Raw genomic sequence first — 25,682 nt, forward strand, 5'->3', positions numbered from 1 at the left:
TGACGCAGCTATTAATGTGAGACTGTTTTGTTGTTTACATGTAAGAAAAGTATAAAAGCGCCATATATATTAATGTTATGATCGCTCGCTTTGGCGGTGCTATATTTTGATAGTTAAGTGTGTACTAGTTAATGAGAAGACAGTTAATTAAGGCTAGTGCCTTTTAGCTAACGGATGCTAATGGCGCGCTAGCATTTTAGCACCATTGTAGCATCAGTAACCTGGCCTGAGAATTACATTGTTTCCGATATAAACAGTAGTGTGTGATGATGTATAGTTTTAGCTTGCCTGTTCACAGTTAATGTAATTCTGGTCTTAAACAAACAAGTGAGAACAGCAGAACACAGACAGTGACGCAGCGATTAATGTGAGTCTGTCTTGGTGTGTTTACAGAGCACAAGGAAAACATCTGGAATGCTGAATGGACATCGTCATCCTTCAGTGTGTAACACTCGCGCAGTGCTCCTCGCGCCACGCCTACTTCTCCTCTGACCCGCTGCATCAGACAAACAGGTGACGATGTTGTACGGTGATAAATTAACCACAACGTTATTCGACACTGCAGGGAATCGAACCCCATCCCGGTAAACCAGGAGTACCATTACCAGTGTCATTTGTTTTTGGCAAGAAAGGAAGCCCCCCCCCCTCCTCCCCCGCCCGCCCCCCACCTCTGAGTCTCTCCCCTTCCCACGCCCACCATCTAAATTTCTTGCAAAATGTTCTAGTTCTTCACATCGATCAGAACTTCCAGGTCGTTGTTTAAACCCTGGATGGTTTGTGACGTCTCCGTGTTTTGTCGCTTCAAGGAGTCGGTCTTTTTTGTTCTTATTTAGATTTGTGGTCAGAACAATCAAAAGACCGTATTTCTAAAAGCTTTGAGGTGTCATCAAACAACGTGGATGTGATGTGACGACCCCCCCCCCCCCTGTCACCTTTTTAACCCTTCATGAGTTTGCAGGTATGTTGTTGTTGGTTATCCCTGATCAGAACAGTTTTTTCTGGCTTCAGGGCTTCGTAGTTCTTCACATTGATCAGAACTTCCAGGTCGTTGTTCAAAGCGCCGGCACGACCCCCCCCCCCCCACCCCTGTCACCTTTTTCACCCTTCATGAGTCCCTTTAATGTAAGGAACCTTGTCTTGAGACAGGAAACAGGATCACCTCGGAGTAAAACCTGCCAGTCTTTTTTTTTATTTTCAAGACGAGCACCACCTACTTTCACTGGACTTCTTCGAATATCCCCCAAATTTGTCATGCTTGATACAAGTCATGGCCTGAGGATATCAACGAGCCTTTTTTTAACTCATTGTCAAAGCGCCGGCACGATAGTCAAAGCGCCGGCACGATTGCCCCCCCCCCCCCACCCCGTCACCTTTTTCACTCTACATGAGTTTGCAGGTATGTTGTTGGTCATCCCTGATCAGAACAGTTTTTTCTGGCTTCAGGGCTTCGTAGTTCTTCTTCACATCGATCAGAACTTCCAGGTCGTTGTTTAAACCCTGGATTGTTTGTGACGTCTCCGTGTTTTGTAGCTTCAAGGAGTCGGTCTTTTTTGTTCTTCTTATTTAGATTATTTATAGTATTTATAAAACTGATCTTGGCGTCTCCCACCTTTTCCTGCTGATCGATTAAGGGTTTCATCAAACTTGATCTTGTTGTTATCCATAATCTCAGTCAGATTCCTGACCGAGCCTGTTGCCCCGCAAAGGGCTTGTTGAGTGGCTGAGTTGTCCACGTCCACGCATGGATCAATTCAGCCCACTCTTTGATGGTAACAACCTTCTGATTGATTATGCAGGGGTTTTGCTCAAATGTTTTCGGCAGCTGCATAGCTCCAGTATTTTTTTTTCTTGATCAACGGAAGCCTCCGTATTCATCAAGTTGATCTTGATGTTTCTCACTCGATCTTCAGGGTTTTATAAAACTTTATCTTGTTCTTATCCATCATCTCGGTCAGAGCCCTGACCGAGGCCTTTGCCCGTCAAAGGTCTTTCTCCAGTGTCTCGTTTCTCCTGGCTTGGGTCTTCTGAGCGTCCTCGCTGGTGCTAAACTTCTCATCATGGATGATGCATAGTTTCTACGCGAAAAGCTGCATTTCTCCAATGACTGTTGTTTGTTGATACATGTCTTCTGTAGCTGCCAGTCTTTTTTTTATTTCAAGACGAGCGCCACCTACTTTCTCCTCTGGACTTCTTCGAATATCCCCCAAATTTGTCATGCTTGATACAAGTCACGGCCTGAGGATATCAACGAGCCTTTTTTTAACTCATTGTCAAAGCGCCGGCACCATAGTCAAAGCGCCGGCACGAGAGTCAAAGCGCCGGCACGACTCCCCCACCCCCACCCCCACCCCCGTCACCTTTTTCACCCTTCATGAGTTTGCAGGTATGTTCAAGTGACTACTCCCTTTAATGTAAGGAACTTTGTCTTGAGACAGGAAACCGGATCACCTCGGAGTAAAACCTGCCAGTCTTTTTTTTTTTTTTCAAGACTAGCACCACCTACTTCCACTGGACTTCGAATATCCCCCAAATTTGTCATGCTTGATACAAGTCATGGCCTGAGGATATCAACGAGCCTTTTTTTAACTCATTGTCAAAGCCCCACCCCTGTCACCTTTTTCACCCTTCATGAGTCCCTTTAATGTAAGGAACTTTGTCTTGAGACAGGAAACCGGATCACCTCGGAGTAAAACCTGCCACTATTTTTTTTTATTTTCAAGACAAGAGCCACCTACTTTCACTGGACTTCTTCGAATATCCCCCAAATTTGTCATACTTGATACAAGTCACGGCCTGAGGATATCAACGAGCCTTTTTTTAACTCATTGTCAAAGCGCCGGCACGATAGTCAAAGTGCCGGCACGAGAGTCAAAGCGCCGGCACGAGAGTCAAAGCGCCGGCACGACTCCCCCCACCCCCACCCCACCCCCGTCACCTTTTTCACCCTTCATGAGTTTGCAGGTATGTTCAAGTGCCTACTCCCTTTAATGTAAGGAACTTTGTCTTGAGACAGGAAACCGGATCACCTCGGAGTAAAACCTGCCAGTCTTTTTTTTTTTTTTTCAAGACGAGCACCACCTACTTTCACTGGACTTCGAATATCTTCCAAATTTGTCATGCTTGATACAAGTCATGGCCTGAGGATATCAACGAGCCTTTTTTTAACTCATAGTCAAAGCGCCGGAACGATCGGCGGGCCCGCGTTCTCGGCCCGAGGCAACCGGCATCTAGCCGGCCCCCCGACAGAGGAACATGGACCCGCACATCGCTGCTCGTAGCTTTGATTTTTGAATTATTTTTCTAAAGGGAGGGAGGAAGCCGGATCTACCAGACTACTCCCTTTAAAAAAAGAAATAAATGTAAGGAACTTTGGCTTTTTTTAACTCATAGTCAAAGCGGCGGAACGATCGGCGGGCCCGCGTTCTCGGCCGAGGGAACCGGCATCTAGCCGGCCCCCGCGACAGAGGAACAAGGACCCGCACATCGCTGCTCGTAGCTTCGATTTTTGAATAATTTTTCTAAAGGGAGGGAGGAAGCCGGATCTACCAGACTACTCCCTTTAAAAAGGTTTATTTCTTTTTATTTACATTCATTGGGGGGGAAAAAAATTTAAATTAGCTCGTATAATGTTAATATTATACTTTTTGGGGGGAAGATTCAGTCTGTGGTAAACAGCGCCATCTAGCGGTCATTTATTACATTACAAAATGCTCTTATACCACATAAGCAACAGGTGCTGTTAGAATATGTTGCAAAAGATCATTTTAATCAGAATATATATATGTCTATATATATATATTAATATATATGTATATATATACATATTTACATATATATACGTATATATATATATATATACGTATATATACATATATATATACACACGCACGTGCACAGATAGAGCCCTAGTGGTGCTCAAGCACCAGCCATTTTGCCCTGGATGAGAAAAGTGTCCTTTTTGCTGGAGACACTTTTTTTCTTCATAAATAAGTATTTAAGAATAAAAAATAGTCTCTGTCATCAAGTCCTCCCAAATGTGTTTGGATATCTGTCGGGACATTTATTGGAGTTCTTGTGAGAATTTCGCCCCGACATGCTCCGCGGCGCTCACGAGCCCCAGCCGCGCCCCAGCCGCGCCCCCTCCGCGCCCCCGCCGCGCCGCTCCCTCCTCCACTTCCTCCTCCGCGCAGTGCTCCTCGCGCCACCAAACGGGTGCACCTCGAGCTCCTTCTCCTCTGACCCGCAGCGTCAGACAAACAGGTCATGAGTCATGACGGTGTTTGTCCCCTGACGTTGTTTGGTGATAAATTAACCACAACTGAAAATATTACGTCACAACTGGTCCGACGTTTCCAAAAAAAATAAACAAACACAAATTCCCGAAATCCGTGATTTCAAAGCCTAGTCCAGCTGTTTACTGACGTCATGTTTGAGAGAGAGAGAGAGAGAGAGAGAGATAGAAATAGATAGAAAGAGAGAGAGAGAGAACAACATGTGACCCGAGAAAGAACAAGAAGTGGCCAAGGTCAAAAAGTGTCCCTCTCTCATGAAGATGAATAATATGTTTTGTGTATTTCATAATCCTGAGGGGAAGATTTAATGATCCGGTCCGCCGTCTGCAGACTAATATATTTTTCATTTAAATTCAAAGTCAAAAGTTTTTTTTTTTTTTTTACTTCCACCACTCTGCCAAGTCACGGAGGCTGATTATTATTCAAAGAGTTGGCTTTGTTAAATGGTTCATGGATGACCTCTGACCTCCCTGAGTGTTCTGTCTGCTGTGGCTTCCAGTGTGTGTGTGTGTGTGTGTGTGTGTGTGTGTGTGTGTGTGTGTGTGTGTGTGTGTGTGTGTGTCAGAGGTAATGTGCAGGCAGATGTCAGCAGCATCCTCATCATGAGGAAGTTAATTTTACTCTTTCTCTCCAAAAAATAAGAAACTAGAATGGGCACTCTGTAGAGCGCATACCTTCGCATGTCACAAGATTGGGCATTGAATTATGAACATTTTGGCATTATTTGCATGCCAATTGGATATAAATTGTAAAAAGAAGATGTTGACCTTTTCATGACCTTGACCTTGACCTTTGACCCGATCGATCCCAAAATCTAATCAAATGGTCCCCGGATAATACCCAATCATCCCACCAAATTGCATGCGATTCGGTTTAATACTTTTTTACTTATGTGAATAACACGCATACAAATAAATAAATAAATAAATACACAGCGATCAAAACATTACCTTCCGCATTTTCAATGCAAAGGTAATAATAGAAGAAAAAATGATAATATGAACATTATTCTCTGCAACCGTACAATAATCACAGATGGCCATTTGAAGTAAAAAACAATGCATTTCAATTGTTTATATGTCCTATAATACATTGTATCTCGATGATGCAGGCGACAGGATGTGGAACACGAACACACATTAAGATCTGGCTTTTGTCTCCAGTGGGAAAGGTTACGATCGACATCCGTCCCCGGGATGAATTACTCTTAGAGTCACAGATATTTATGAGCTCCGGCTCCGGTTGTGAGTGGTGGAAACATGACGCCCGGCCAGAAATGCAACGTTTTGTCCCTTTTTCCAACGCTTTTAATGTCATTTCAGCCACAAATCTCTCCGCCCAACAATATTTCAAATGACTCAGCACCTTCTCGGTGGTGGTATTACTCTCCATTCCTGTATGTGTTTGCAAAAACAAGAAAGATTTAAACAAAAGTTCAGGAAATGTTCATACTATGGCATGAGGAGGGTTACATGTGGGGGTTTAAATGGTGTAAATATGTTATATGTTATGTACAATTGTGAGTATTTATTTTATACATACTACTCATACAAATATTTAAAAGAGAACTTATGATTTATATTGAGTATTTAACCGCCCCAACCTGTTGCACTACTGTTAATGAGAAGCTTCATTCAGTAACACGCTGGCTCCGTCAGTATATTTGACATCTTTAATGGCTCCTGAGAAAAAGCTGATTTATGGACTGAATTAATTCAAAATCATCTGAGATTTAGACGAGAAGCAGTGAAAAAACACCCGAGAAAAACTTCAAAAACATGAAGGCAGAACACCAACCTTCATATAAAGGTGGTTTAAAGTAACATTATGCAACAATTGTACCTTAAAATAACAGCTTGAAAAAAATTGTGCCGCTACAATGACTTTTAATATGGCGATTTGCCTCCGCCATTGCCATCGGGGGTCTGTGGGGAAATAACTCCGCTATGTAGGATTCTGGAGCCGCCCGATCCGGGGTGGATGTACTTCGACCTGCTTTCTAGCAGTGATTACGCAATGTCATATAGTGCCAGTCCACGCTCGCAGCTACAGTATAAGGGCGAAGCAAGCGAAGTCTCTTGTCATGAATTACACGTTCCAATGTAAATTATGAATATGTAGCTTTTTGGTGTCGTCAACAATATTGTATTCGATCACACGTACTCCACATTCAAACATTTAGAAAACAACGTATATAGGCTGAAAACGCGATCGGTATTTCATCGAAACTAAATGTTGTCATTCTTTTGGTTATGTTAGCATTCATCTCCGATATCACAATGAATAAAACTATGCAGTCATATTTATGTAAAATCTTTGAATATTCTTACCTTATCGGTTGACATCATTTCTTGGTTTCTGACTTCGTCTGGTCATCAATACAAGTGTATGCGAGGCTGCATCTATCGTAACTGGGTATTTACCACACTGAAGTAAACGTTAAATACCTCCAAAACTAAAGGGGGCGCTAAAAGGGAAAAACTACATTATGGGGCTTTAATAATGTAAGATTATCAGGCGCTATATGGATGAACGCTTTTGGATTATGATAAATAGATGACCGAGTCCGTTGTGCAGAGTGACATCGACTCTGACTATGTCAACGCACCGCAAATATTCACCAAAAAAAGGAGTTTTGCACTAATGTATTGTCTCATTCGTCTTATTGTCCAATGTTTTGCACCCGCCAAGACAAAGTCCTCGTATATCCAACACACTTCGCAGTGAATGCTTCTCCTTCTGATTCTGATATTCCCGATAACATGCAGCCGTGCATATTTTGACTTTGATATATGATATATATGCCGGTGAATCCCACGTCGATGACATTCTCAGCTGTGATTGATCGCCAAACTTTTCCGACAATCTGGCAACGAGGGCCACGGCCAATCAGAGGCCGAGGATTCAATCAAACCTCCACAGAACCAGCCGCGCAACTAAAAGAGGGGAATTTGGCGAGAGCGCACAAAAAACCGATATAAGCTACATAAGTTATCGTTCATTATTAAACCAGGTTTAACATCGTCTCATGTGCCTATAGTTAAAGAAATATACAGAATATAAAGCGTCTAAATACTCGAGCTGCATGTGCTGGGAAAAGAGAATAAAGAAATCCCCTCTCAAAGGGCAGGACTCATTAGTCATGGCTCAGTGACCACACACACACACACACACACACACACACATTGAGTGAAAATGCTGCATGAGGTCACTCTGCTGCATCGCTGCCTCTCTGAAGCTTTAAGCACAAAGGGCCAATAACGTAGAACACAAAACACGTTCCGGGTGATTTAAAGATGGCGCTGACGCCGTGGAAAGTGCACTTATTGAATATTGTGAGCGATAATAAAGTGTTGAACTCCAACAGCCTCCCGAATCCAGCTCAGCTGCCTCTGGTCACCCCCACGCCAACTTCAGATGCTTTACTGATGGATACGTCCTCTCAGGAAAGAAAAGCATTGTGAGGGATCACCCGTCAACAGGGCTTCTCAGTGTGTGTGTGTGTGTGTGTGTGTGTACTCACTCTAAATGAGCTTGGAGGGGATTCAGAAGAAGCATTCTCAGTTAAACTATATAAATCGCTGACGCAGCAGAATTTTACCGCAGGGAGCAGAACAAGTGAAGTCAGTGTGTGTGTGTGTGTGTGTGTGTGTGTGTGTGTGTGTGTGTGTGTGGGTGGAGGGGGGGGGGCGAGACTACATATCAATTAGTATTGATGTCATTCTTGGATTATTAAGATGTTGATCCAACAGAAAATTTATTTATTTTAACTTTTTTCTCAATATTTTATCATTTTATAGTTTTTTGTGTGTGTGTTTTTTTACTTAATGTTGTCAAACCAAATAAAATATTTAAAGATCTCGCAAAGTAGAAAGGAAGTATGAAAAATGCGTCGCTAAATATCATCGAGTAAACATTTTATATTATGGTTAAAACGCAGCGGATAATAATAATGTATTATTAATACCGTAAACTATTTTTATGTTGCGTGTGTATTTTCTTTTTTTGCCGTCAGCCGTGAGGTTAGAGCTTTTCTCTCTGTCTTTTAATGCTAAATATTAATGGTAAAAAATCATATTAAAACGTATACGACCGCACATTTTAACCACCAGGGAACGTGGCCACGCCTTCTCACAAAAACTCATCCAACTTTAACTCAAAACTGCATTAAAAAAATCGGAATTCCTGGAATAAATAAAGAGGAAACTGTTAATTAATCAAAGAATAATCTCAGCAGACAGAAAAGCTTTTACACACACACACACACACACACACCATCTACATTATTCTGGAACAACAGCTAAACAGCCACATGTAAACAGAGCAAGATCGATGTGCGTTATAGAATTGATCGATCAGTTTCGACTATGTAAATTCTCCGGCGGGGACATTCCTAATAAACTTTAATTTTTACAATAAACAAACCCACACACACCTCTATATTGTATTCTCTCGCCCTTTTTCTAGGCGTGGTGCAACTCTCTCTCTCTTTTGGCCAATTCATATCGATTCAGAGAACCGCCCCCCACACACACACATCCCCTCATGTATTCCATCACACAGTGAAACATAAACACCTAAAATAAGTGGTTTCCTTTAACATTTACTTTTCTTTGATCTTTTCCCGGCCGTGTTTTTTTTCCATAACCTACAACTGACACATTGTGTTATTCCAGCAATAAGGACGTCCTCTTACGGGTCATTTTTTGCAGTCAAAGTTATGAAATGGTTAAAAATCATTTACCTGTCCTTTGTCTTATCTTTAATTAAAAGCAGAAGTGTTTCACCTCGGGCAACAACAGCCCAGATTGTGTAAAGAAACAGTTCTGAAATTAATCATAACACTTATAGACGAAGAGAGGAAATTAAAAAAGCTTCATATTTACATAATATTGATTGTATTTGGAGTGAGAGGGGAAGGAATGATATCAAATATAAGCAAATAACTTTAAACTCTGACATTCAAAACAATCTCCTCTTTATCAGTAATGTAAAGAAGATCCTGCTTACAAAATTTGCTACCTGTGATAACGTGTTGCGTGTTAAAGCACACGCTTAGCTAACACGCCAATCCTTGTTGTAGCATTTATGCGTTATAAACATTCTGTCATTGAAAAGATGTAAGAAAATATGTGATGGTCTTCATCAGAGCTCGTGGAAATGTATATATATATGTTTATATGCATATATATATACATATATACACATATATATATATATTTATGTAAGTATATATATAGAATGGGTCAGTAGAATGTAGGGTATGTGGTTATTCAGACCCCTTTAAAATTGTTCACTTTTGTTTCCACCAGCTTATTTGCCAATATCAATAAAGTTCATTTATTTCTCATTAATGTTCACTCCAGCACCCCATCTTGACAGAAAAAACAGAAATGGAAATGTTTGGTAAATCATTACAAATAAAACTATGTTGACCTTCGCTCCAGGGATTTCTACCAATACAAATACATACATGTATGCATCAAATATATTTAATCGTGGTGATCAGTATCTTTAGTTGTGCAATAAGTGCCATTAGGAGCATTCGAGGAAAAAGATCTTCAGAGGAGGTCCACTTATATTAAACTATTGTGCATTCCATCTAAATGTCATAAAAACATCGAGGATTATCTCAAGAGCATAGAATAAAAATCATAGCGGCAAATTAATAAACACACTGCCACGAGGTCAATGTGCACTATCTCCTCTTTTTATGACTTTCTACAGGAAAATTAGAAACAAACATTCAGTTTCACTTAATTCAGGCTGTATAACCATAATCAGTTTTACCAGAATATCGTGAGTCTAAAAACATCACTTTTTAGTTGGACTTTGAAGCCAATGCTGCTTTATTTTAAAGAATTGAGCGCTGGCAGGAACTAACAGTAGGTGGTCCACCGTGTTTCGCGCCCGCTGCTCAACAGCCATCGTGCACCCACTTCCTCTGTTGCTCGCCCAGAGGCCTCCACATCACCTGAGTTCTCGATGACGCCATCACCAAAACGATGAATTTATATCATTAAGTATTTATTTGTGTTCATATTTATTTATTTCATTAATTCTAATTTAATTAATTGTATGTATTTTATTTGTTTTATTTTACATACTATTATTTTATTTAATTGTTTTTATTTACTTTTTTTATTTATTATATTTTTATTTTGTTTATTCTTTTCTTTATTTTATATACATTTTCAGATTTATTTGATTATAATAATTTAGATAGAACTTATAAGCATTTTTGCTCGACCCATACCTTTTTCAGTCTTCTTGTTTTGTATATATTATATAGAATAATATTGTATTGTATTGTGTCATTGACAATAATTTACTAGTCTATTACAATCTCAATGTGTTTATGAAACCCACTTTATTCTAAAACGCTTAATGACTATTAAAGTTTTGAATGCTCCTCGTTACTGTCATCCGGGGCTATCGATACTTGAAGCCAGATGTGTTATGTGATTTCAGATTTTTCCACGACCACTGAACACAACTGCAATTGATGTAACAGCGGTGGTGATGCAACACGATATCGTAAATAACCCCTTGAATCTATATGGCAATCAACAAGATTGTGTTGTGTCAGTGTTTTTTGGCTTATTTTATGCAAAATCCCTTTTTGTTGCTTTCACAGTTGATCAAACACAGTGACGGTAATACGCCTGTGATTACATCATACATTGTGTGTCGCTCCAGGGAAACCCTTTAATGTTCCTCCCTCAGAGGTGACTCAGTATTTCAGCCGCTTCTTTCATTTCCTTTGGGTGTAAATCTTGACTTTAAAAATATTTCGATGCATAAAAGTTGCTGATTCTGATGAATGAAATTGAAGGACATAATCCCCAAATTAATGAAATGAGAGGTTCAGAATATCAATATTAACTTGGAGAAAACATTTTATACATCGCTATATTTGACTTCAAGGTGGACAACACAACAACAACAAAATGTTGCTTTATTGTTTTGTTTATATCATAAGGTTTTGCTGAAACGATGTTCATGTGGCTCAATATCTGATGTCATGTGACTTGATGTTGTTTGTCACATGACCCGGAGGTTAATGTGTGTTTCAATGTTCCTCAGAGGTGACTCAGCATATTTCAGCCGCTTCTTTCATTTCCCTCTTTGCAAAATCTTAAATTGAACACAGTTTCAAAAAAAAGCCAAAAGTTGTTGATTCTGTTGAACAAAGATAAAATAACTTAACTCATAAAATTAATGAAATGAGAGGTTCAGAACATCAATATTAACTGAAAATAACAACATTTATACACATTATATTTTTACTCCAAGGCTCATTACACAGCTTTATTGTTTGTTTATAGGTCACAAAAGTTTCCATTTAATTGAACCTATGTGGCTCAATATCAACTGATGTCACAAGCGAATTTCGTTATCCGTCAGAGATCGGTTTCATGGTGTGGCCTTTCAAAATAAAATGTAAAAACGCTAGGGGCGCTATCAAGCTTCCTTTCTTTTTATCCAAACGCAAGTAAAGAGTATAAATGTTTACGTAGTCCTGACATGAATGTCAACTTTGGGAGTTTTATGCTATGATAAAGGGAATTAATAAATCCTTCTAATTCTACCTTCGGTGTTTTGGCCCTAATAATAAAAATACAAAACCTAGCAATACAGAGAGCTAGAATTCAACATTCATTGCTTGTGCACTGAACACCATACTGTTATGCCTCCGACGTCATAGAATTACATTAGTGACCAACTGAAAACAAATATTCTGAGATTTGTATGTGTCTAATGGGACAACACATAATAAAACGTGCAGCTACGTCTCGGCAGCGGAGCCCGCAGGCTGCACTGCCCCGGTGTATACATAATTAATAGTAATAATATGATAATAGTCATGTCGCAGAGCAGGCTGGTCCTATAATATATACCATACCTTGTGTTAGTCCAGTTTAATGCTGCGGCAGTAAGAAATGTTCAGTTAAAAGTATTTTATTTATTTATTTTATGCATTTTATGTATTTATTTATTTATGTATTCATTTATTTTATTTTATTTATTTTATTTATTCATTTATTTTATTTCATTTATTTATATTTATTTCATTTAATTGTATTCATTATTTTATGTATTTAATTTTTTCATTTATTTCATTAATTTATTTAATTTATTATATATTTGAACTTTTTTATTCTTTTTATTTATTTTATATACATTTTCAGATTTATTTGATAATGATAATTAAGGAAAGGAATATATAAGCATTTTTGCTTCTACCAATACCTTTTCAGTCTTTCTGTTTTGTATATTATATAGAATAATATTGTATTGCAATGATTGACAGAATAAAATACACAAGAACAATTTACTAGTCTATCACAATCTCAATGTGTGTTTTTCTTAATTACAAAATTATATAAAAACAAAGAAAAATATATTTGATGTGCTGCGTTTTCACATCTGTGCTCAACAGTTCAGGGAGCGTCTCGGTCCAGCGGGTCATTCCTCTGAGCGCCACATGCTCCACAACATGAGGATGCATCTTCCCCCCATCGTCCCACCATCGTCCGCTTGACAGACGCAGTAATAAACAAGTAAATAACAACAACAAACAGCGACGCAGACGAGAGAACATGTAGTGAGTGACTGAATAAACAAGAGAGATGTGGAAAGATAAGAAAACAACTAAGATGAGGGTGTTGTTCATGTGTGTAAAGAGTCATATCTACGGCATTACTGTTATTTATATTATATTTAACAATTATAATAAAAAGCAGAAAGGCACCGCTCATTGTTGGTATTATAAGCAAAGCGGCGTTACAATTTAATTATCACAAAGAATATTGTAAATGGACATTTCTCTAAGCCGCAAGACAGAAAGCACCTCATTTAGGAACACGATTTTATTATTATTCAGATTATTTATTTTTAATCGCGAGCCTGTTGACTGTGTGGGCTTTCAGAATAATGTTATTTTGACTTAATTTGTGGGCAGAGCGGCTGGAGGTGTGTAAGCATGTGTTGTGTGATGAGAACAGAAGGAGCAGGAACTATTTTTAATGGGGCTGTCAATCACTTAACACTTTATAGTATTTTTGAAGGCTATTTTTCTCTTATTCTCTCTCTCCCTCTCTCTCTCCCTCCCAGTGCTTCTCAAACACTTTCGGTATAATCAGGTAAAGTGTTGTTTTCCGAGGTGGGGAGTCACAGCGTTGAAAAATATAAATGGCCTTGAGCTCATTCAAGTCATATAATGCATTAGACCATTCCCCTCCTTAAAAAGCATTAAGAAAGTTCTTATTTTTCCAAATTTCCAGAAAATACAGTTTAACTTCACTGTTTTATACTGAAGGGAGACTAAAGGCAGACATTATACATTTAAAAGACTTATAAAGAAGCAGTTTGTCTATATATTAAATCAAAAACTGCATGTCGGCGGCTGATGGGCAGCAGGAGGGAGAGGGAGGCCACACACAGACACACACACACACAGAGACAAAGACATACACAGAGACATACACACACACACACACAGAGATATAAACAGACACAGAGACACAGACACTCACAGACAGAGACAAAGAGACAAAGACACACACAGACACACACAGACACAGAGACATACACACACACAGAGAGATATAAACAGACAGAGACACAGACACACACACAGACAGAGACAAAGACACACACACAGACACACACAGACACAGAGACATACACACACACACACAGAGAGATATAAACAGACACAGAGACACAGACAGAGAGACCGAGACAGAGAGACACACACACAGAAACAGACACACAGAGAGACACACACACAGAAACAGACACACAGAGAGAGAGAGAGAGACCGACACACACACAGACAGACAGAGACAGACACACACAAAGACAGAGAGAGAGACACACACACACACACACACAGAGAGAGATATAAACAGACACAGAGACAAAGACAGACACACAGAGAGACAGAGACACACACACACACACACACGGGAGAGCAGCAGCAGACACAGTGAAGGGACAACTGTCAGGATCCTAGAGGATGAAAAAAGTGTATTAATAAATAATGAAAATGAGGACATTTTGAAGAAGATGAATCCAAACTGAATTGATGATGTTCATATCTCCCTCAAGATGAATGTAATAACTTTGATGACGCCCTGACACCCGTAGGTGCCGTCATTGGTCCACCTTCACGTGTCAGACGATCCTTGGTCGACTCCCAGACTACCTGTGTCTTCATCACGCGGAAAAGATTACAGAATAATTTAAAACTCAAAAAACTGATGACACCACGCACTGCTTTTAAATATAAGATGAAAGAAATGGAGGCAGCTTCCCAAACATGTCAATGTTTCTTAGAATAACTCGGTGATGTCACCGTCTCTTAACTTTTAGTTTCTTTTAACTTGTTGTTGTTGTTGTGTATTTTATTCAGTCAATCATTGCAATACAATATTATTCTATATAATATAGAAAACAGAACGACTGAAAAGGGAAAGGTAGAAGCAAAAATGCTTAGATATACCTATTCTAAATTATTATAATCAAATAAATCAGATAATTAATCTAAAATAAAGAAAAAGAAGAAAGAAAATTAAAAAATAGCCACATTTTTCTTTATTTATCAGCATTTAAGAATAAAAGTTAGTCTCTCTGTCATCAAGTCCCCGCAAATGTGTTTTGATATCCGACAGAGAATTTATTTGAGTTCTTGTGAGAATTTCGCCCCGACATGCTCCTCCTCCACTTGGTGCTCGTGTGGCACCCTGGACATTTTAAGGGCAAATATTGTTGTCAGAATTGTTATTTAATTGTATTGTGTTAGTACCTTGCCCCCATCATCCTTATTATCTTGTTATTATCATTTTAAACGCTTTGTGTTAACTTATAACTCACCTGCTTTCACCTGAAGGAGCTGCAGGGCGATACATGTGTTCGCCAGTAGGGGGCGGTAGTGAGTTTTGCCATGACTGGCGCCGTAATTCTTAAACAAACAAGTTAGACCAGCACATCACAGACCGTGACACAGCTATTAATGTGAGACTTGGTGTCTTTACAGGTAAGAAGAGTACACACGTGCCATCTATATTAATGTTATGGTCTCTCGCTTTGGCGGTGGTATATTTTGATGGTTATTAAGTGTGTAGTAGTTCAAGAGAAGACAGTTAACTAAGGCTAGCGCCGTTTAGCTAGGATCCTCACCACCGAGCGGCGTCCCCGTCCCCCGAGTTGAATCTCTGGGTCGACTCAGCCGACTCCCACATGTCTGCCGACAGACTGTTGCTCACGCAAAACACATTCCATCCGGAGCGCGCGAGGGTTTTGATAAAGATTTAAGTGACAACTTCCGGTTTTGCAAAGTTAGCGAAAGAACCACGTGAAACAACATCCGTTTATCAAAATAAGATGTCAACAAATCATACACGAACATATAAAAGTAAACAATGAACTGATTTTGTATCTTTATAGATCGTTTCTGAGATTTAGCTTAAATTATGCTAACATTAAAACATCTTTACTGTTCCAAGGAAGAGTTTATAAAAATAAGTCAGACTTTTGTATGTTAAAAAAAGTCCTGTAAATAGATTTCCCCAAGAGTTCCAGCAGATGAATAATGCAGATGTGTTCCATACATATCTGAAATCCCCTACACTGGCAATCAAACAATTTTAATGTATCAATTAGGACATTTTTCAAAATAAAAGTCCTAAATGTTTAAAGAAATTGGTAATTTCTTAAATGTTTGAGGTGCTTTATATATGTATTTCCTCATAGTCCTAGGCAATAATGCTACACAATCAATAGAATGCTTCAATCGACACCGTGATCGGTGATCGGTATTATCGGTGATCGGCAGATACTTATTTCAGTGATCGGTGATCGGCACCAAAAACCTGATCGGTGCATCTCTAACAGTAGTGTGTGATGATGTATAGTTTCAGGTTATCTGTTCACAATTAATGTAATTAATGTCTTAAACAAACAAGTTAGAACAGAATAACACAGACAGTGACGCAGCTATTAATGTGAGACTGTTTTGTTGTTTACATGTAAGAAAAGTATAAAAGCGCCATATATATTAATGTTATGATCGCTCGCTTTGGCGGTGCTATATTTTGATAGTTAAGTGTGTACTAGTTAATGAGAAGACAGTTAATTAAGGCTAGTGCCTTTTAGCTAACGGATGCTAATGGCGCGCTAGCATTTTAGCACCATTGTAGCATCAGTAACCTGGCCTGAGAATTACATTGTTTCCGATATAAACAGTAGTGTGTGATGATGAATAGTTTTAGCTTGCCTGTTCACAATTAATGTAATTCTGGTCTTAAACAAACAAGTTAGAATAGCAGAACACAGACAGTGACGCAGCTATTAATGTGAGTCTGTCTTGGTGTGTTTACAGAGCACAAGGAAAACATCTGGAATGCTGAATGGACATCGTCATCCTTCAGTGTGTAACACTCGCGCAGTGCTCCTCGCGCCACGCCTACTTCTCCTCTGACCCGCTGCATCAGACAAACAGGTGACGATGTTGTACGGTGATAAATTAACCACAACGTTATTCGACACTGCAGGGAATCGAACCCCATCCCGGTAAACCAGGAGTACCATTACCAGTGTCATTTGTTTTTGGCAAGAAAGGAAGCCCCCCTCCTCCTCCTCCCCCGCCCGCCCCCCTCCTCTGAGTCTCTCCCCTCCCCACGCCCATCTAAATTTCTTGCAAAATGTTCTAGTTCTTCACATCGATCAGAACTTCCAGGTCGTTGTTTAAACCCTGGATGGTTTGTGACGTCTCCGTGTTTTGTCGCTTCAAGGAGTCGGTCTTTTTTGTTCTTATTTTGATTTGTGGTCAGAACAATCAAAAGACCGTATTTCTAAAAGCTTTGAGGTGTCATCAAACAACGTGGATGTGATGTGACGACCCCCCCCCCCCCTGTCACCTTTTTAACCCTTCATGAGTTTGCAGGTATGTTGTTGTTGGTTATCCCAGTTTTTTCTGGCTTCAGGGCTTCGTAGTTCTTCACATTGATCAGAACTTCCAGGTCGTTGTTCAAAGCGCCGGCACGACCCCCCCCCCCCCACCCCTGTCACCTTTTTCACCCTTCATGAGTCCCTTTAATGTAAGGAACCTTGTCTTGAGACAGGAAACCGGATCACCTCGGAGTAAAACCTGCCAGTCTTTTTTATTTATTTTCAAGACGAGCACCACCTACTTTCACTGGACTTCTTCGAATATCCCCCAAATTTGTCATGCTTGATACAAGTCATGGCCTGAGGATATCAACGAGCCTTTTTTTAACTCATTGTCAAAGCGCCGGCACGATAGTCAAAGCGCCGGCACGATTGCCCCCCCCCACCCCCGTCACCTTTTTCACTCTACATGAGTTTGCAGGTATGTTGTTGGTCATCCCTGATCAGAACAGTTTTTTCTGGCTTCAGGGCTTCGTAGTTCTTCTTCACATCGATCAGAACTTCCAGGTCGTTGTTTAAACCCTGGATTGTTTGTGACGTCTCCGTGTTTTGTAGCTTCAAGGAGTCGGTCTTTTTTGTTCTTCTTATTTAGATTATTTATAGTATTTATAAAACTGATCTTGGCGTCTCCCACCTTTTCCTGCTGATCGATTAAGGGTTTCATCAAACTTGATCTTGTTGTTATCCATAATCTCAGTCAGATTCCTGACCGAGCCTGTTGCCCCGCAAAGGGCTTGTTGAGTGGCTGAGTTGTCCACGTCCACGCATGGATCAATTCAGCCCACTCTTTGATGGTAACAACCTTCTGATTGATTATGCAGGGGTTTTGCTCAAAGTTTTCGCAGCTGCATACCTCCAGTATTACTTTTCTTGATCAACGGAAGCCTCCGTATTCATCAAGTTGATCTTGATGTTTCTCACTCGATCTTCAGGGTTTTATAAAACTTTATCTTGTTCTTATCCATCATCTCGGTCAGAGCCCTGACCGAGGCCTTTGCCCGTCAAAGGTCTTTCTCCAGTGTCTCGTTTCTCCTGGCTTGGGTCTTCTGAGCGTCCTCGCTGGTGCTAAACTTCTCATCATGGATGATGCATAGTTTCTACGCGAAAAGCTGCATTTCTCCAATGACTGTTGTTTGTTGATACATGTCTTCTGTAGCTGCCAGTCTTTTTTTATTTCAAGACGAGCGCCACCTACTTTCTCCTCTGGACTTCTTCGAATATCCCCCAAATTTGTCATGCTTGATACAAGTCACGGCCTGAGGATATCAACGAGCCTTTTTTTAACTCATTGTCAAAGCGCCGGCACCATAGTCAAAGCGCCGGCACGAGAGTCAAAGCGCCGCACGACTCCACCCCACCCCACCCCGTCACCTTTTTCACCCTTCATGAGTTTGCAGGTATGTTCAAGTGACTACTCCCTTTAATGTAAGGAACTTTGTCTTGAGACAGGAAACCGGATCACCTCGGAGTAAAACCTGCCAGTCTTTTTTTTTTTTTTTCAAGACTAGCACCACCTACTTCCACTGGACTTCGAATATCCCCCAAATTTGTCATGCTTGATACAAGTCATGGCCTGAGGATATCAACGAGCCTTTTTTTAACTCATTGTCAAAGCGCCGGCACGACTCCCCCACCACCCCTGTCACCTTTTTCACCCTTCATGAGTCCCTTTAATGTAAGGAACTTTGTCTTGAGACAGGAAACCGGATCACCTCGGAGTAAAACCTGCCACTATTTTTTTTTATTTTCAAGACAAGAGCCACCTACTTTCACTGGACTTCTTCGAATATCCCCCAAATTTGTCATGCTTGATACAAGTCATGGCCTGAGGATATCAACGAGCCTTTTTTTAACTCATTGTCAAAGCGCCGGCACGATAGTCAAAGCGCCGGCACGAGAGTCAAAGCGCCGGCACGACTCCCCCCACCCCACCCCCGTCACCTTTTTCACCCTTCATGAGTTTGCAGGTATGTTCAAGTGCCTACTCCCTTTAATGTAAGGAACTTTGTCTTGAGACAGGAAACCGGATCACCTCGGAGTAAAACCTGCCAGTCTTTTTTTTTTTTTTTCAAGACGAGCACCACCTACTTTCACTAGACTTCGAATATCTTCCAAATTTGTCATGCTTGATACAAGTCATGGCCTGAGGATATCAACGAGCCTTTTTTTAACTCATAGTCAAAGCGCCGGAACGATCGGCGGGCCCGCGTTCTCGGCCCGAGGGAACCGGCATCTAGCCGGCCCCCCGACAGAGGAACATGGACCCGCACATCGCTGCTCGTAGCTTTGATTTTTGAATTATTTTTCTAAAGGGAGGGAGGAAGCCGGATCTACCAGACTACTCCCTTTAAAAAAGAAATAAATGTAAGGAACTTTGGCTTTTTTTAACTCATAGTCAAAGCGCCGGAACGATCGGCGGGCCCGCGTTCTCGGCCGAGGGAACCGGCATCTAGCCGGCCCCCCCGACAGAGGAACATGGACCCACCCATCGCTGCTCGTAGCTTTGATTTTTGAATAATTTTTCTAAAGGGAGGAGGAAGCCGGATCTACCAGACTACTCCTTTAAAAATAAGTAAGGAACTTTGGCTTTTAACTCATAGTCAAAGCGCGGAGCGATCGGGCGCGTTCTCGGCCGAGGAACGGCATCTAGCGGCCCCGCGACAGAGGAACAAGGACCCGCCCCGCTGCTCGTAGCTTTGATTTTGAATAATTTTCTAAAAGGGAGGAGGCCGGATCTACCAGACTACTCCCTTTAAAAAAGACAAGCTTTTTTTTACTCATAGTCAAAGCGGAGACGATGGCGGGCCGCGTTCTCGGCGAGGAACCGGCATCTAGCGGCCCCGACAGAGGAACAAGGACCCGCACATCGCTGCTCGTAGCTTCGATTTTTGAATAATTTTTCTAAAGGGAGGGAGGAAGCGGATCTACCAGACTACTCCCTTTAAAAGAAAAAGCTTTTTACTCATAGTCAGCGGAGCGATCGGCGGGCCGCGTTCTCAGCCGAGGAACGGCATCTAGCCGCCCCGACAGAGGAACAAGGACCCACCCATCGCTGCTCGTAGCTTTGATTTTGAATAATTTTTCTAAAGGGAGGAGGCGGATCTACCAGACTACTCCCTTAAAAGAAAAAGCTTTTTTTTTTACTCATAGTCAGCGGAGCGATCGGTGGGCCCGTTCTCGGCCGAGGAACCGGCATCTAGCCGGCCCCTGACAGAGGAACAAGGACCCACCCATCGCTGCTCGTAGCTTTGATTTTTGAATAATTTTTCTAAAGGGAGGGAGGCCGGATCTACCAGACTACTCCCTTTAAAAAGAAAAGCTTTTTTAACTCATAGTCAAAGCGGCGGGCGATCGGGCGCGTTCTCGGCCGGAGGAACGGCATCTAGCCGCCCCCGACAGAGGAACAAGGACCACAGCTTTGATTTAAAAGAAAAGCTTTTTACTCATAGTCAAGCGGCGGAGCGATCGGTGGGCCAGCGTTCTCGGCCGAGGAACCGGCATCTGCTGGCCCCGACAGAGGAACAAGGACCCACCATACATGCTCGTAGCTTTGATTTTTGAATAATTTTTCTAAAAGGGAGGAGGCGGATCTGCCAGACTACTCCCTTTAAAAAGCTTTTAACTCATAGTCAAAGCGGCGATCGGCCGGCCGCGTTCTCGGCGAGGAACTCTTGGCCCCCGACAGAGGAACAAGGACCCGCACATCGCCACAGCTTTGATTTCTGAATTATTCGCTCAGCTCCTTCACCTGCTCCTGAAGATTGACTTTTGCGAGGTTCAGGGCCACCATCTCTGACTGAAGCACAGCATTTTTTCCAGCGTAGGTCTGTTCGTGGGAGACCTTTTTCTCCAGGACCCGAAGGTTCTTCTGCACAGCTTTGTTCTGCCTGATCAGAGCAGCTTTCTCTGGCTTCAGGGCTTTGTAGTTCTTCTTGACATCGATCAGAACCTCCAGGTCGTTGTTTAAACCCTGGATGGTTTCTGACTTCTCCGTGATTTGTAGCTTCAAGGAGTCGGTCTTTTCTTTGAGAACATCGAACTTCCTCTTGTAGTCTTCTTGTTGGAGGAGCCTGAGGATGGCCTTTGAGTGCGTCTCAAACAACACTCCGTTCTCCTCCAGGGGTTCTCTCCTTATCTTCCAGGACAGAGATGTTGCACCTGAAATAGTCTCCGATCTCCAGCTGTTCGTTGGCAGCCTGGATCTGCTGGTTGAGACCAGCGTTGTCTATTCAAAGCTTCGAGCGGGCCTGTGTTTCGCTGCCGACAATCGTCAGAGCTTCACCTCATCAAGCTTCTGGTTTAGGAGCTGGACTTCCTGCTGCAGAGTCGCATTCTGAAGGTGGGCCTCCTCATTGGAAGCTTGTACCACCAGGGTTTCCTTCTTGAATGCTTCTCCCAGCTGGACTTGTCTCCAGCTCCTGGATCTGCTGGTTCAGGTGAGCATTGTCTATTTCAAAGCTTCGAGCGGGCCTGTGTTCGCTGTACGCTCCTCCAAACTTCAACTCATCAAGCGTGTGGTTGAGGAGCTGTACTTCCTGCTGCAGAGCCGTATTCTGAAGGCGGGCCTCCACATTGGAAGCTTGTACCACCAGGGTTTCCTTCTTGAATGCTTCCCCAGCTGGACTTGTCTCTGCATCTTCTGGATCCGATGGTTCAGGCGAGCATTGGCTGTTTCCAAAGCTTGAGGCGGGCCTGTGTTTTTCTGCCCTCACTCTTCCAGACCTTCACCTCATCAAGCTTGTGCTTGAGGAGCTGTACTCCTGCTGCAGAGTCGCATTCTGAAGGTCGGCTTCCTCATTGGAAGCTTGTACCACCAGGGTTTCCTCCTTGAATGCTTCCCCCAGCTGGACTTGTGTCTGCAGCTCCTGGATCTGCTCCTGGATCCGATGGTTCAGGCCAGCATTGGCTGTTTCCAAAGCTTTAGAGCGGGCTAGTGTTTCTTTGCCCTCGCTCTTCAAGACCTTCACCTCATCAAGCCTTTGGTTGAGGAGCTGTACTTCCTTCTGCAGATCCTCATTCTGAAGGTGGGCCTCTACAGCAGTGATTTGCACTGCCAGGTTTTGCTTCTTGATGGCTTCTCCCAGCTGGACTTGGGTCTGCAGGTCCTGGAAGTGAAGTTTCAGTGCGAGGTTCTGTTGGTCGATCGCCTCCTTATCAGCTGTTGAGCGGTTGAAGAGCGCTTCCTCCAAAGCAAACTCTTCTTGAAGTTTCAATTCCAGGACCTTGATATTTTCCCTTGATCTCCACATTCTCCTGTCTGGCCTGTTCACAGTCAAGCTTCAGCTGCTGGAAGCTCCTGAACTTCTCCTGCTGTTCCTCCATTTTCTGCATCAGACCGTCCCGCTCACTGTCCATCTGTTCTTTCTCCTCTTTTGCTGTTTTGAGGAGGTTCTCGAACATGCTGTGGTTTTGAGCCTTGTCCTGGAGCACCCTGACTTGTTTCTTGAGGGTGTCACATTCTTTCATGGTGGCGATTTTCTCTGAGTTAAATTGTTGAGATCTCTTGTGAACGATGTTCAGTTGTTCCCAGTCTTGGATCTCTACCTGGCTTGTGTGGATGGCCATGCTGAGGGACTTCAGCTGTGCGGCAAGGTTCTTCAGGGTGATCATCTGCTTCTCTTGAGGACTTTCCTCTGGTTCCTCAATTGCAGTCAATCCCAGTTGGACGGGTCTTGCTCCATGCTGATGTAAAGCCACTGGTTCCGGTTGTCTTCCTGTTTCCTGTTTAGGCTTGGCATTGCACCTGGCAATGCCAAGCCTGGTATCTACAACTGGTCCTAGTTGTTCCGGTGCCCTTTGTCCTCTTAGCGGCCTGCATACTTCCAGTTTTGCTCCTGGCTGAGGTAAGCCATTGGGCTTTTCCGGTGCCATCTGTCCTCCTTGCTGGCCGAAATTTGCCTTGTTCCTGTTGACTCTTGCGTATTGTGTGTTCGACATAACTACTGAATATAGTGGAGTGCTATCGTACGATAATAAAACCAAAAATTAAGTAAATTATGCGAATTATGTGGAAGCTGTAAAGTCCTGTGAGAAAAGAGCTCCTAATATATACTTCTCAGAGCTCCACATCAAAGGCACATCAGTGATGTCACATCAAAGCCGCATCAGTGATGTTGTCATAGAGTTAAAAAAACAGAGCCTCTGGAGTCACATGTCCATGTCGCTCAGTCGTTGCCTGGAAACAAGGAACTGCAATGCATTGTGGGTAATGAAGGATAATAATTGTCTAAATAATAATAGATAACAAATAATTTTCAAACTATGCTTCTACATATAGCCAGTGGTGTATAAAGTACCCAAAAGTCATACTTGAGTAAAAGTAAAGATACTTGACTGGAAAATTACTCAAGTAAAAGTAAAAGTCACCTATGAGAATACTACTTGAGTAAAAGTATTAAAGTATCTGATTTTTTTTGTACTTAAGTATCAAAAGTAATTTTCTGATATTAAATGTACTTAAGTATTGAAAGTAAAAGTAAATGCTGCTAATAAAAAAAACAAAGGGTCAGAATTTTGAGAATTATGAAGTTTATTTGTTTGGATGCTGTGGCCGCCATGAACAAGGAGTATGAGCTCGGATGAATTTAGCAATATATGAATACGATGAAATTACTAAAATATAAAAACACGATTAACACAGAAAAAAGCAGAACCAAAAGTAACAACTAGAATCATCACTTGAAACTGAACAAATTCTTGTTCATCTTCAAAAGAAGTTGATTTTCAAAATGGCCAGATGTCAGTGTGGCTCTTCTGGGGCTGAAGACGAGTCCTGCGATGCTGAAGAGCCGTTCACCTGGTGCAGGTAGAGTGTGTCTAGCTTCACAGGCCCTGATGGTGCAGGTAGAGTGTGTCTAGCTTCACAGACAGCCTGAACACAGTTGGGAAGCATTTCAGCAAGTCAATGATCTGCTGAACAGGTCACGTCTCCATCCAGCCGTTTGCTGCTGTCACGGGCTTGAGATGACGAAGAAGAAGTCCTCTTCATCAGATGAACTGGACCTGGTGGCATCACCTAGCTGCAGGGAGGGTTCTTCCATGTGCTGCTTGATGTAGTCCATTCCTGAAATAAAGTGAGGGTATTATATACATGATAGAATTAATAACATGTCATGACCCCAACCTAAAGTTTAGTACAAAATAGTTTGTTTTAATTTGAGGTTTATACATTTAGTTTCATGCACTGTCCGTGCATCCAGAGTTGATTTGTGAATATGTACTTGTATCTATGTAGTTAAACACAACAACAGTCCCAAATCAATATCCTCGGCATTACTGGACCGTCACTCTTATAATATTAATACAAATAATAATAACAATGCTGTAATGATTAGCATTATATTATAGCTAAGACGACTCAAATCAACAAATTATCACAACTGTCAACACTTCTTCAGCTCATTAACTCGCTAGCGATCCGTCTACTCCACTCACGCTAATAGTCTCATTTAATTGACGATAGCTAGCGAACGGTAGCCTAACGTACAACATGCGGAGGACAATCAGACACCTGTCTTCCCCTCTCCTGCCAAAGATATAACTTACTACAATCCTGTGGGCAACACTGCTAGATATCTTAACAGGTTTATGATGATTATCAAAACTAAACATTAACGTTGCGGCTCATGGGATTACTCTTAATTTACCTCAATGTGTTTCCAGAGGTTGGATGGTGTGTTTTTGAAGGCCAATATCTCCGTAGCTTTCGGTCGGCATAAGAGGCACTTCATCCGGTAGGAAGAAACTTTCACTCCGACAAAAGAAAAGAGTTCGCCCAAATATGGCCACGGACGTTGATCTTGGTCCCTGTGGTTGTTCGAGTAGCTTCCATTGCTGCTCCACATGAAATGAGTCGTATCTGTAGCCGCTCGCTCGCATCCTGGGCATCACTGGGAATAGAAAACACGCGGCAAGGACCATTCAATCAATCAATCAATCAATCAAAAACTGATCCCCAACCTGATCCCCAACTGATCCCCGATGTTTCTCATGATTATTTTTTTCCGTAGTAACGAGTAACGATACTGTTTCAGGGGAAATGTATCGGAGTAAAAGTACAAGTTTTCATTGCAAAATGTAGTGAAGTAAAAGTAAAAGTAAACAGAAATATAAGTAGTAAAATAAAGTACAGATACCCCAAAAAACTACTTAAGTAAAGTAACGAAGTACTTCTACTTCGTTACTTTACACCACTGCATATAGCTTTCATTAATGGCACAGTGCATTGTTTGTTTTTGAACGGAAAGTCACCGTTTCTCTTTCTTCTTTATGTTTCTATATAATGCGTGTTTTTTTTCTCTTTGATCTTTGTTCTTGTGTGAAGTGTAAAATCATTTTTATATTTTTTCACATGCTGTAGCTTTGCGATCTGTTTTTGGCGGACAAACACATTTGTTCAGCTGCGTTCACACCAAAAGCGTAATGTGAATATTC

General features: G+C 41.6%; 1 long non-coding RNA gene across 1 annotated transcript in view; it reads left to right on the top strand.

The window, feature by feature from the left end:
- Positions 1–13,399, top strand: part of LOC130209848 (uncharacterized) — a 15,180-nt gene extending 1,781 nt beyond the window's left edge. Inside the window, exons 2-3 of the long non-coding RNA XR_008834717.1 lie at positions 394–513; positions 12,736–13,399. This is a non-coding gene — a long non-coding RNA (uncharacterized LOC130209848). The remainder of the gene's footprint in view (positions 1–393; positions 514–12,735) is intronic.
- The last annotated feature ends 12,283 nt before the right edge of the window (positions 13,400–25,682 follow it).

The sequence above is a fragment of the Pseudoliparis swirei genome, chromosome 19, assembly GCF_029220125.1.
Source record: "Pseudoliparis swirei isolate HS2019 ecotype Mariana Trench chromosome 19, NWPU_hadal_v1, whole genome shotgun sequence".
NCBI classification, from domain to species: domain Eukaryota; kingdom Metazoa; phylum Chordata; class Actinopteri; order Perciformes; family Liparidae; genus Pseudoliparis; species Pseudoliparis swirei.